We start from the raw sequence: 7,830 nt of genomic DNA, 5'->3' as shown, positions 1-7,830 counted from the left end.
AAAAGCACCTGGGAGTATTAAAATTTGGAAGAGTATGTGTAGCCCCCAGGCTGCTTTCTCGTAATGTATGCCAGTTTTGAGATTCTGCCATTTCTTCCTTAAAGTTAATGATCTAAATTTCAAATGCAGGAAAGCCCTAAAAGGGAGTGATGGGAAAAGTAGGGGAACAATGGACAACAGGCAGATTTAACCTGAAAGGACCTATGAATGAATCACAAAGTCAAGCGGCTATGCACCTTAAGGTCACTTTTTAAAGCTGTGGTATAAAAGTTGTTGCCTGGAGGCAACTTTGCGCTCACCAACTAGATACCATGAGCAAAGCTCACCCTCCAGAGTTGGAAAAATTTATGGACAAGAAATTATCCTTGAAATTAAATGGTGGCTGACATGTCCAAGGACTATTGTGGGGGTTTGATCCGTTTAATTATTGAGATAGATGAATGTGTGGAGATGGCAACTAGTGGGCAACAGAACAATATTGGAATGGTGGTAACACGAGGAAATAATGTCATCATGTTAGAAGACTTGGAATGAGTATAAACAATGGGTGTGTTCATCAGAAGAAATCAACTGCTTCCACATGTCCCCTCTTGAGAGTACCTTTTCTACTACAATATAAAAATTAGGTCACGTGCATTTTCATGTTGGACTTTTTTGTTAAATAAACTTGTGTAACAGTAAAACAAACAAACAAACAAACAAACAAAAAAAAACAGTGTTCCCTAAGAAAGATACCACAATAAATGATTACGCTAGCTGAAAAAAAATAACTAAGTGCATATAAATGTGTGCAGAAGAGGAAGGGTGTGACTGCATGCAAAATTATATTGCTCTCCAGTAAATATTAATTGCCTGTGGCTTGTTAGATAACTTTGGGGATGCAGAATATAGATTGTGAGTCCTTCCTAATACCAAATGTACAACATGATTCAGGAAAAAGAAAAAGACACTGACAGAGAAAAAATACGAACACCAACTCATGGACACCATGTTTACTATTTCAGGTAAGAAAAAGAGTCAATTTTTACTGAATCAAAATTAGGATAGAATAGCAAAAAACAAAACAAAACAAATCAAAAAACCAAAAAAACCCTACCTGAGTTATATTATAACTCAGTTATATTATAACTCAAGTAACTTCCTAAATTGAAAGTCCTTAGCTATGATCTCAAAACCTGCATATAAATCCAGGATATCATATGGTAATAAAAAGTCAGAGTTAAAGTTGAAAATTGTAATTACAGGCTTATGTTGGCTTTGCCCAGGGCGGCCTCATGCTGGCATTACCTATGCAGCTGTCCTCTTTTTTGTCTAACGCTATGCTGTGGCCGTCTAGAAATTCTCAGTAATTTTATCTTTGAACTTGAGTTCTGTAAGTGAAATCCACTGGACAAAAGGGCATGTGTTCGAGCAGAGGCTAGAAGTGCAGTCTGCGTATTGGACATGCACCATTCACCAAGAGTTCTCAAAGCACCGTCCACACAGACTTCCGCACACCTGCTCTGCAGAGGAATTCAGTAAGACCCAAACTGAGTAAAAAGGAAGCTGATTACATCTACAACTGAGTATGCAAGGTGCTGACAGCCCTGAGAGGCCGTATCTTCCATTGTAATTAGAATTTTGCCCCAAATGCAGAAAGAGAACAATGGCATTCTCAGAAATACTAATGACCAAAGAACCTTACTTTTCTTCTATGTTACTACTTCCAGCCACAGTTACTAGCAATTACTACAATTCCAATTACTAGCCAACCACAAACGTCAAAATTACGACACCAGAGTAGAGTGAAAGACAGGGCAACCCACACTTCATTTCCCCTTCGATCCTTTCTTATTCATCAATAAGCCAAAAACAGAAAGTATTGGCAAATGCACGCATATCCGATTAAATAACAACAGCTGAATTCATTTTGTCCAGCATTTCCATCATTCTGAAAAGCACAAAATACCTACACATGTAGAAACTACAAAGCACAAACTGTAATTTTGGTGATTCCACCTATAAGCTAAATGTTCTTGTATTTGCATTTAAAGTTGGCACTGTATAACATAAAGACGCATAGTAAACTTCATGCTAAAAATTAACATTTTAAATTTTCCTTCGAATGACATTAAATAGCAAATAAAAAGCATCACGACAACTCAAGGGAGACAAATTAAGGAAAACGCTTTATTTATACACACACACACCTTTTCCCTTTGTTTTGAACAAATGGTCTCACATTTTCATTTTATACTTGGAGCCACAAACCACATAGTCAGCCATTAGTTATGAATAAAATACTCTGGCTCTCAAAGAGCAAGACATCTTTCTTCCTTCTGCAATCACCTGAGTAATATCATTCTGACCCTCCACTTGCTTTTCTTATGTGTGTTTTCCCTGCTGAGGATCCTAAGAACGTAAAAGCCAGAAATAGGCCCAGTGGTATTTATTTGCCTGATGGTCAAAACAGAATTAACCAAACTACAAGTAATGCTTATTTCAAGGAACTAGCAATCATTTTTTTTAAAAGATTTTATTTATTTATTTGACAGGCAGAGATCACAAATAGGCAGGCAGAGAGAGGAGGAAGCAGGCTCCCTGCTGAGCAGAGAGCCCCACGTGGGGCCCGATCCCAGGACCCTGAGATCATGACCTGAGCTGAAGGCAGAGGCTTTAACCCACTGAGCCACCCAGGTGCCCCAGGAACTAGCAATCTTTGATAAGAGAAGTTAGAAGCTCTCTTTCCACCAATGATGTTTCATACACGGGACTCACAACGTAAGTTATTTTTACCTGGTGTTTTTTTTTTAATAATTTTTTATTTTTTATTAACATAAAATGCATTATTATCACCTTGTGTTCTTGTCAAATAACATCTTGCCTGATAACTCTCCCGATGGTTTTATACTTGCATACCTGCATTTGTAGCTATAGTCTCTGTTGGCTAGTGTGTCAGATATGTAGGAGTCCTACTGGGGCTTCTAGTTTATGAACTTTCTAGATTGGCATCTCAGTAAGAATATCATCTCATGTCATGATGACTCAGTTACCTACAATGGTTGATCAGGAAGAGACATGCTTTTGATAACTAAGTTGTTGGCATCCATGGCCAAATCATAGGCCTACACCCATCTTTCCAATGACTGCAGAAAATTGTGATAAGAGTTTGAAAATGATTAAGAGTCATTTCAAGTCTCCTTCAGTCTCATCTTTAACCCACTGAGCCACCCAGGTGCCCCGCCTTCAGTCTCATTTTTAAATAGGATGCTTTGTAGGATCATTTCATAAGAAGTGAAGAAACAACAAAAGAGATGGTTTTATGGGACAATATTTTGGGGAACTTATTATACGGCCAAAAGATTCAAGAATAAGAGAGCTACCTCTTTTTCACTGTTTTCAACCTTAAAAATTATGTTATGATTATGTTTATATTGACTACATCCTGCAGCAACTTGAGTTGGTTAGCAGGAAAAAATATTAGAATAATGTGAATCACACAGTATTTTATGGACCATGATAGAAAGTGTGTAAGCAAGCAAATGCTTGGAATAGCAAATGGCAAAATCTAATACCTAAAACTATAATGACCCAAAGAAATGTTTCAGCAAAATAAGTGCTTTGAATTTTTCTACCTGGCTTAATGGCAGTGGCGGGGCATGAAGCAGGAAAAAGGAGGAAGCATATTTACTCTGGCACAGTCCGTGAAGATGACCATTAATTTAGAACCCACCCACCAATTCAACTTGATGACTAAAGGAGATAAAAGGAGGAATCAAATACTGCAAGCCAGCCTTGTCCTTGGATTGACTAAGTGCTATATTTGTCTGCTAGGGCTGCTGTAAGACGTCACTACACACTCTGTAGCTTAAATAACAGAAACATTTGCCCACAGTTCAGGAAGCCAGATGTCCAAAATCAAGGTATCAGCAGGGTCAGTTCTTTCTTTGTGGCTCAGAACCAAAGTTTGATCCATGACGCTCTTCTAACTTGTGGTGGTATCTGGAAATCCTCGGTGCTTTCTGGCTTGCCATCCTGCCCCCGGCCCTGCCATGATGTTTCCATCTACACATCGTCACCTTCCCTCTGTGTCTGTCTGTCTCTATGTGTTCACGTGGCATACCCCTCTCTCTATGTGTCTGTATCCAAATTCCCCTCCCTATAAAAACGTACCAGTCACTGGATTAGGGTTGACTCGAATTCATTAAGACCCCATCTTAATTTAATTACATGTGCAAAGACCCTATGTCCAAATAAGGTCATGTTCACAGGTTAGGGGGGGTGAGGAACAACTTCAACATAGCTTTTTTGGGGGGCAAAACTTTACCCACAATGCTTCTCAAACTTTGCAGCCCGGCTGAATCATAAGGGTGGTGAAAAAAAAACAAAAACAAAAACAAAAACAAAAAACCTGACATCTGGGTATTACATACCAGAGATTCCAAACTAATGAGAATGAGGTACAACCAGGGCATCTAGATTTTTAAAGCCCCCACCCTCCACTGCCCCGACTGCCCCAACAAATTCAAATGTGCAACAAAAGTTTCAGAACCAACAGGCTAAAGGATTCTGGTTTTAGTTTCTTAGAAGGATATTTTAGCATAATGAAGTATATGTTTCAATGAGAAAAATCTCTTTTCCTTTAATCATTTTGACAAAAAATGAAAAAAATATCAAAAGTAGGTGATAAAATGAGTGGCACATAATCAAAAAGAATTTTAGAAACTTACCACTTGATGGGTGTTCTTTCCATGAACATTTTCACGTATGCGGTGTGTTGGGTCATGTGAGTGGTCCCAAAGTAGTCATTAAAACCGTAGAAATCAGCTGTTCTTCCACTGACTTCTGGGAGAAGAAAAGGGTTTACTGTGTTTGACTAGCTGTGACTAGGTATGGAAATTACTCTTCCCTCATTATACACTCTCCGCGACTAGCAAATAATGGAACAAGGGCTTACTTTTATAGACCAAGTAGCCATGGTGAGATATCTACAATGATGACAGAATTGTTCACTCTGTGTTGTTTTATACCTATGGTTACTCATTAATTTCAGGTTAAATTAATGCCACACCAAGTTATTAAAGAAAAGGCATTGCAATGGGGGTAAACTGGCTGAAATATAAAAACTTTTTTTGTTTCCTTTTTCACGTCCTGAAAAACCCACTTGATATAGATGCCTAGAAATGGTGTCAATACTATTTCACACAACTCTGTAGGCTTATAAGGATCTGATGATAGCAACTAAATCATCATAAACTTCTTGCTTGTCTCTTGGTTGACTATACAATGTTTTCTATCTAACATAGTATTTATCTCAACTTACTTTGTATTATTGTTATGGACTAAATGTTAGTGCCCTCCCACAGACGTCATATGTTGAACTTCTAACCCTCAATGAGATGGTATAGAGGGGTAGAGCCTTTGAGTGGTGCTTAAGTTGGGTGAAGCCCTATGGAACCTAGGGATTACTGCCCTTATATGAAGAGACCAGAGAGCCTGCTTGCTCTCTTGTGTTCTCTCTGTCTCTCTCCCCTGTCAAGATACAAGAGGACATCAGTAAACCATGAAGAGGACCTTCACTACAGCCCAAGATGCTGGTGCACTGACCTCAGACTCCAAGTCTCCAGAAGTGTGAAGAATAAATGTTTGTTGTTTAAGCCAGGTAGTCCATGGTAATTTGTTACAGCAGCTCCATGTAACTAAAAGAATCCTAATTTCATTCTTATACTTCATATAAATACACTTAAAAATACTAGCCATCCTTTATTCATAAAGACACATTTTCTGTTTTTCATTCTCAAACTCCCTTGTGAAGAACGTTTTTTTGCCTCAAGTCTAGAAAATGCCTTTATCACAACATATCAGTGAAGATCTGTTAAAAGGCCACTTTTACTGTCAATAATTTTACTACTGTCAAAAAGTTAGTATCATAATAATAGGAACAGAATTAAAATATAAGTATATACAGATTATTTTCTATATTTTAGCATATGGAAAAAAAAACTTTATCTTTATTCCAAGAAATGTTAGCACTCTTGGGGAAAACATTTTAGAAAGACTGAAAAAATAATGATTGAAACCTGTAGTTAAAAAAAATAATGAAATAATGCAAGACAAATCACTTTGTACAAACTTCATATTTTTAATAATTTCTTCCTTTAAAATATATTATATTTATTATAAAATAATTATATTATATTTAAATGGAGAAGACAACGTAGTTCTCATTTTTATTTGGGCAAAAAGAAGAACACATATAAAGTTATTAAATTAGAAACCTAAACTTCTTGTGTATGGCCACATACATTGGGGGAAGGGTCTGTATATGTAGTAATTTTTAGGGTACTATGTGGTAGGTTTTCAATTTAAGAGCCGTGAACTTCAGACGGCCTCATTTCTTCATTTTGCAATAACCTCATCCCCTACCAAAGAGGAACTGCTAGCTACATTTGTACCCACCTTCTTTAAGAACTCTTAACCTTGTCAAGTCTGTTGCCACTTCAAATTTCCATAAAATCTACCTATAAAAAACGGATTGAGAGGAGCTAGAGCTTTCTGATCAAAAAGAGAAGAGGGCAGCTGTCAGATGGTCTCAGCAATACCATCTATGAACTGGGGAAAGTTCCATCATCTTTATTACCCCAGTTTCTTCTTCTAAGAAATTAATATTTATTGAGCTTGTCCTCTGTACTAGTCACTATAAGCCTAGAAGAGATATATCTAAGTTGAATTCTATGATTTCACAACTAAATAATTCCATTACTGGTTTTAAGTTTTAACTTCCATTAATTTATATCCCTAAAATTTGGAATGTGCCAGCTGGCTTATATGTTAGCATGAAAGATATGGACCATATCCTAGTTCTTGAAAGTCTGGACTATGGACCAGCAGCATGGGTATCTTCCCAAAAGCTTGGGAGAAATACGTAGTTTTGGGGCTTACCCTAGATCTGCTCAGTGAGAATCTGCAGTTTAATCAGATCTCCAGTAACAGGCATTATTTACATTTTAGAAGTGCTGGGCAAGATGCACAACAAAATCCACTTCAGCTTACACGGATGTAGAGAGAACAGTCTGGTGTTGACCTCCTGGATTCAGAGCCGAGCCCTGCTACTTACACCTGGTGTAACCTTTGAAGGGAGAGCTTCCAGAAACATGACTTCGCTTTTCTGTTCCAGTGCCTTCCTCTGTAAAAAGGTGGTAAAACAGTAGGTACCTCATGGGGTTGTTGTGAGGGTTGCAAAGTACTGTGTATAAGCAGTTAATACAGTGTGGGGCACATTGGAAACTCTTTTAATCATTAAACATTTATGGCACACCTATCATGTGTATGTCAGGTACGTGCTGGGGGCTGTGAATGCAGCAGTAAACAAAACAAAGTCCCTACTTTCGTGAAGCTTTCATTCTAGTGAGGGATTCCGGCAATACAAAACAGATGTTTAAAAAAAAAAAAAGTCACATAGGGATATGTTCTGTGAAGTAGAGAGAATGACAGCAGAGCCACTGTAGACGGGAAGTTCGGCAAACTTCTTCAGAGGAGAAAACAAATGAGTAGGCACCTGAATTCGTTATATTTGATTAGTATTCAGAGCTGAATCCCAGGCACAGTGCTAAGCATTTTATATGCATTCAAGTTTCCAGAATCCTCCAGTTTGACCCTCTCACCAGCAAAGTGGAGAACTTGCTTGAATAAGGATATTCACTAGGTAATCAGATGTTTAAGGTGAACGATTCATGAAAAGATTTATGTCTATATTATCCAGTTATTGCAGCCGTCTTATTTTTACTCCAGTTTGAATTTTTTTAAAAAGATTTTATTTATTTATTTAACAGACAGAGATCACAAGTAGGC

The 7,830-nt window shown here is 37.7% G+C and overlaps 1 pseudogene; it reads left to right on the top strand.

Moving 5' to 3' along the window:
• The first annotated feature begins 311 nt into the window (after positions 1–311).
• LOC123387221 lies at positions 312–534 on the top strand (annotated as a pseudogene).
• The last annotated feature ends 7,296 nt before the right edge of the window (positions 535–7,830 follow it).

This window comes from Mustela putorius, unplaced genomic scaffold (genome assembly GCF_011764305.1).
Source record: "Mustela putorius furo isolate JIRA1106 unplaced genomic scaffold, ASM1176430v1.1 tig00003850_pilon_pilon_pilon, whole genome shotgun sequence".
Taxonomy (NCBI): domain Eukaryota; kingdom Metazoa; phylum Chordata; class Mammalia; order Carnivora; family Mustelidae; genus Mustela; species Mustela putorius.
Note: the sequence above shows the minus strand (reverse complement) of the source record. Positions and strands in the feature narration are given on the sequence as shown.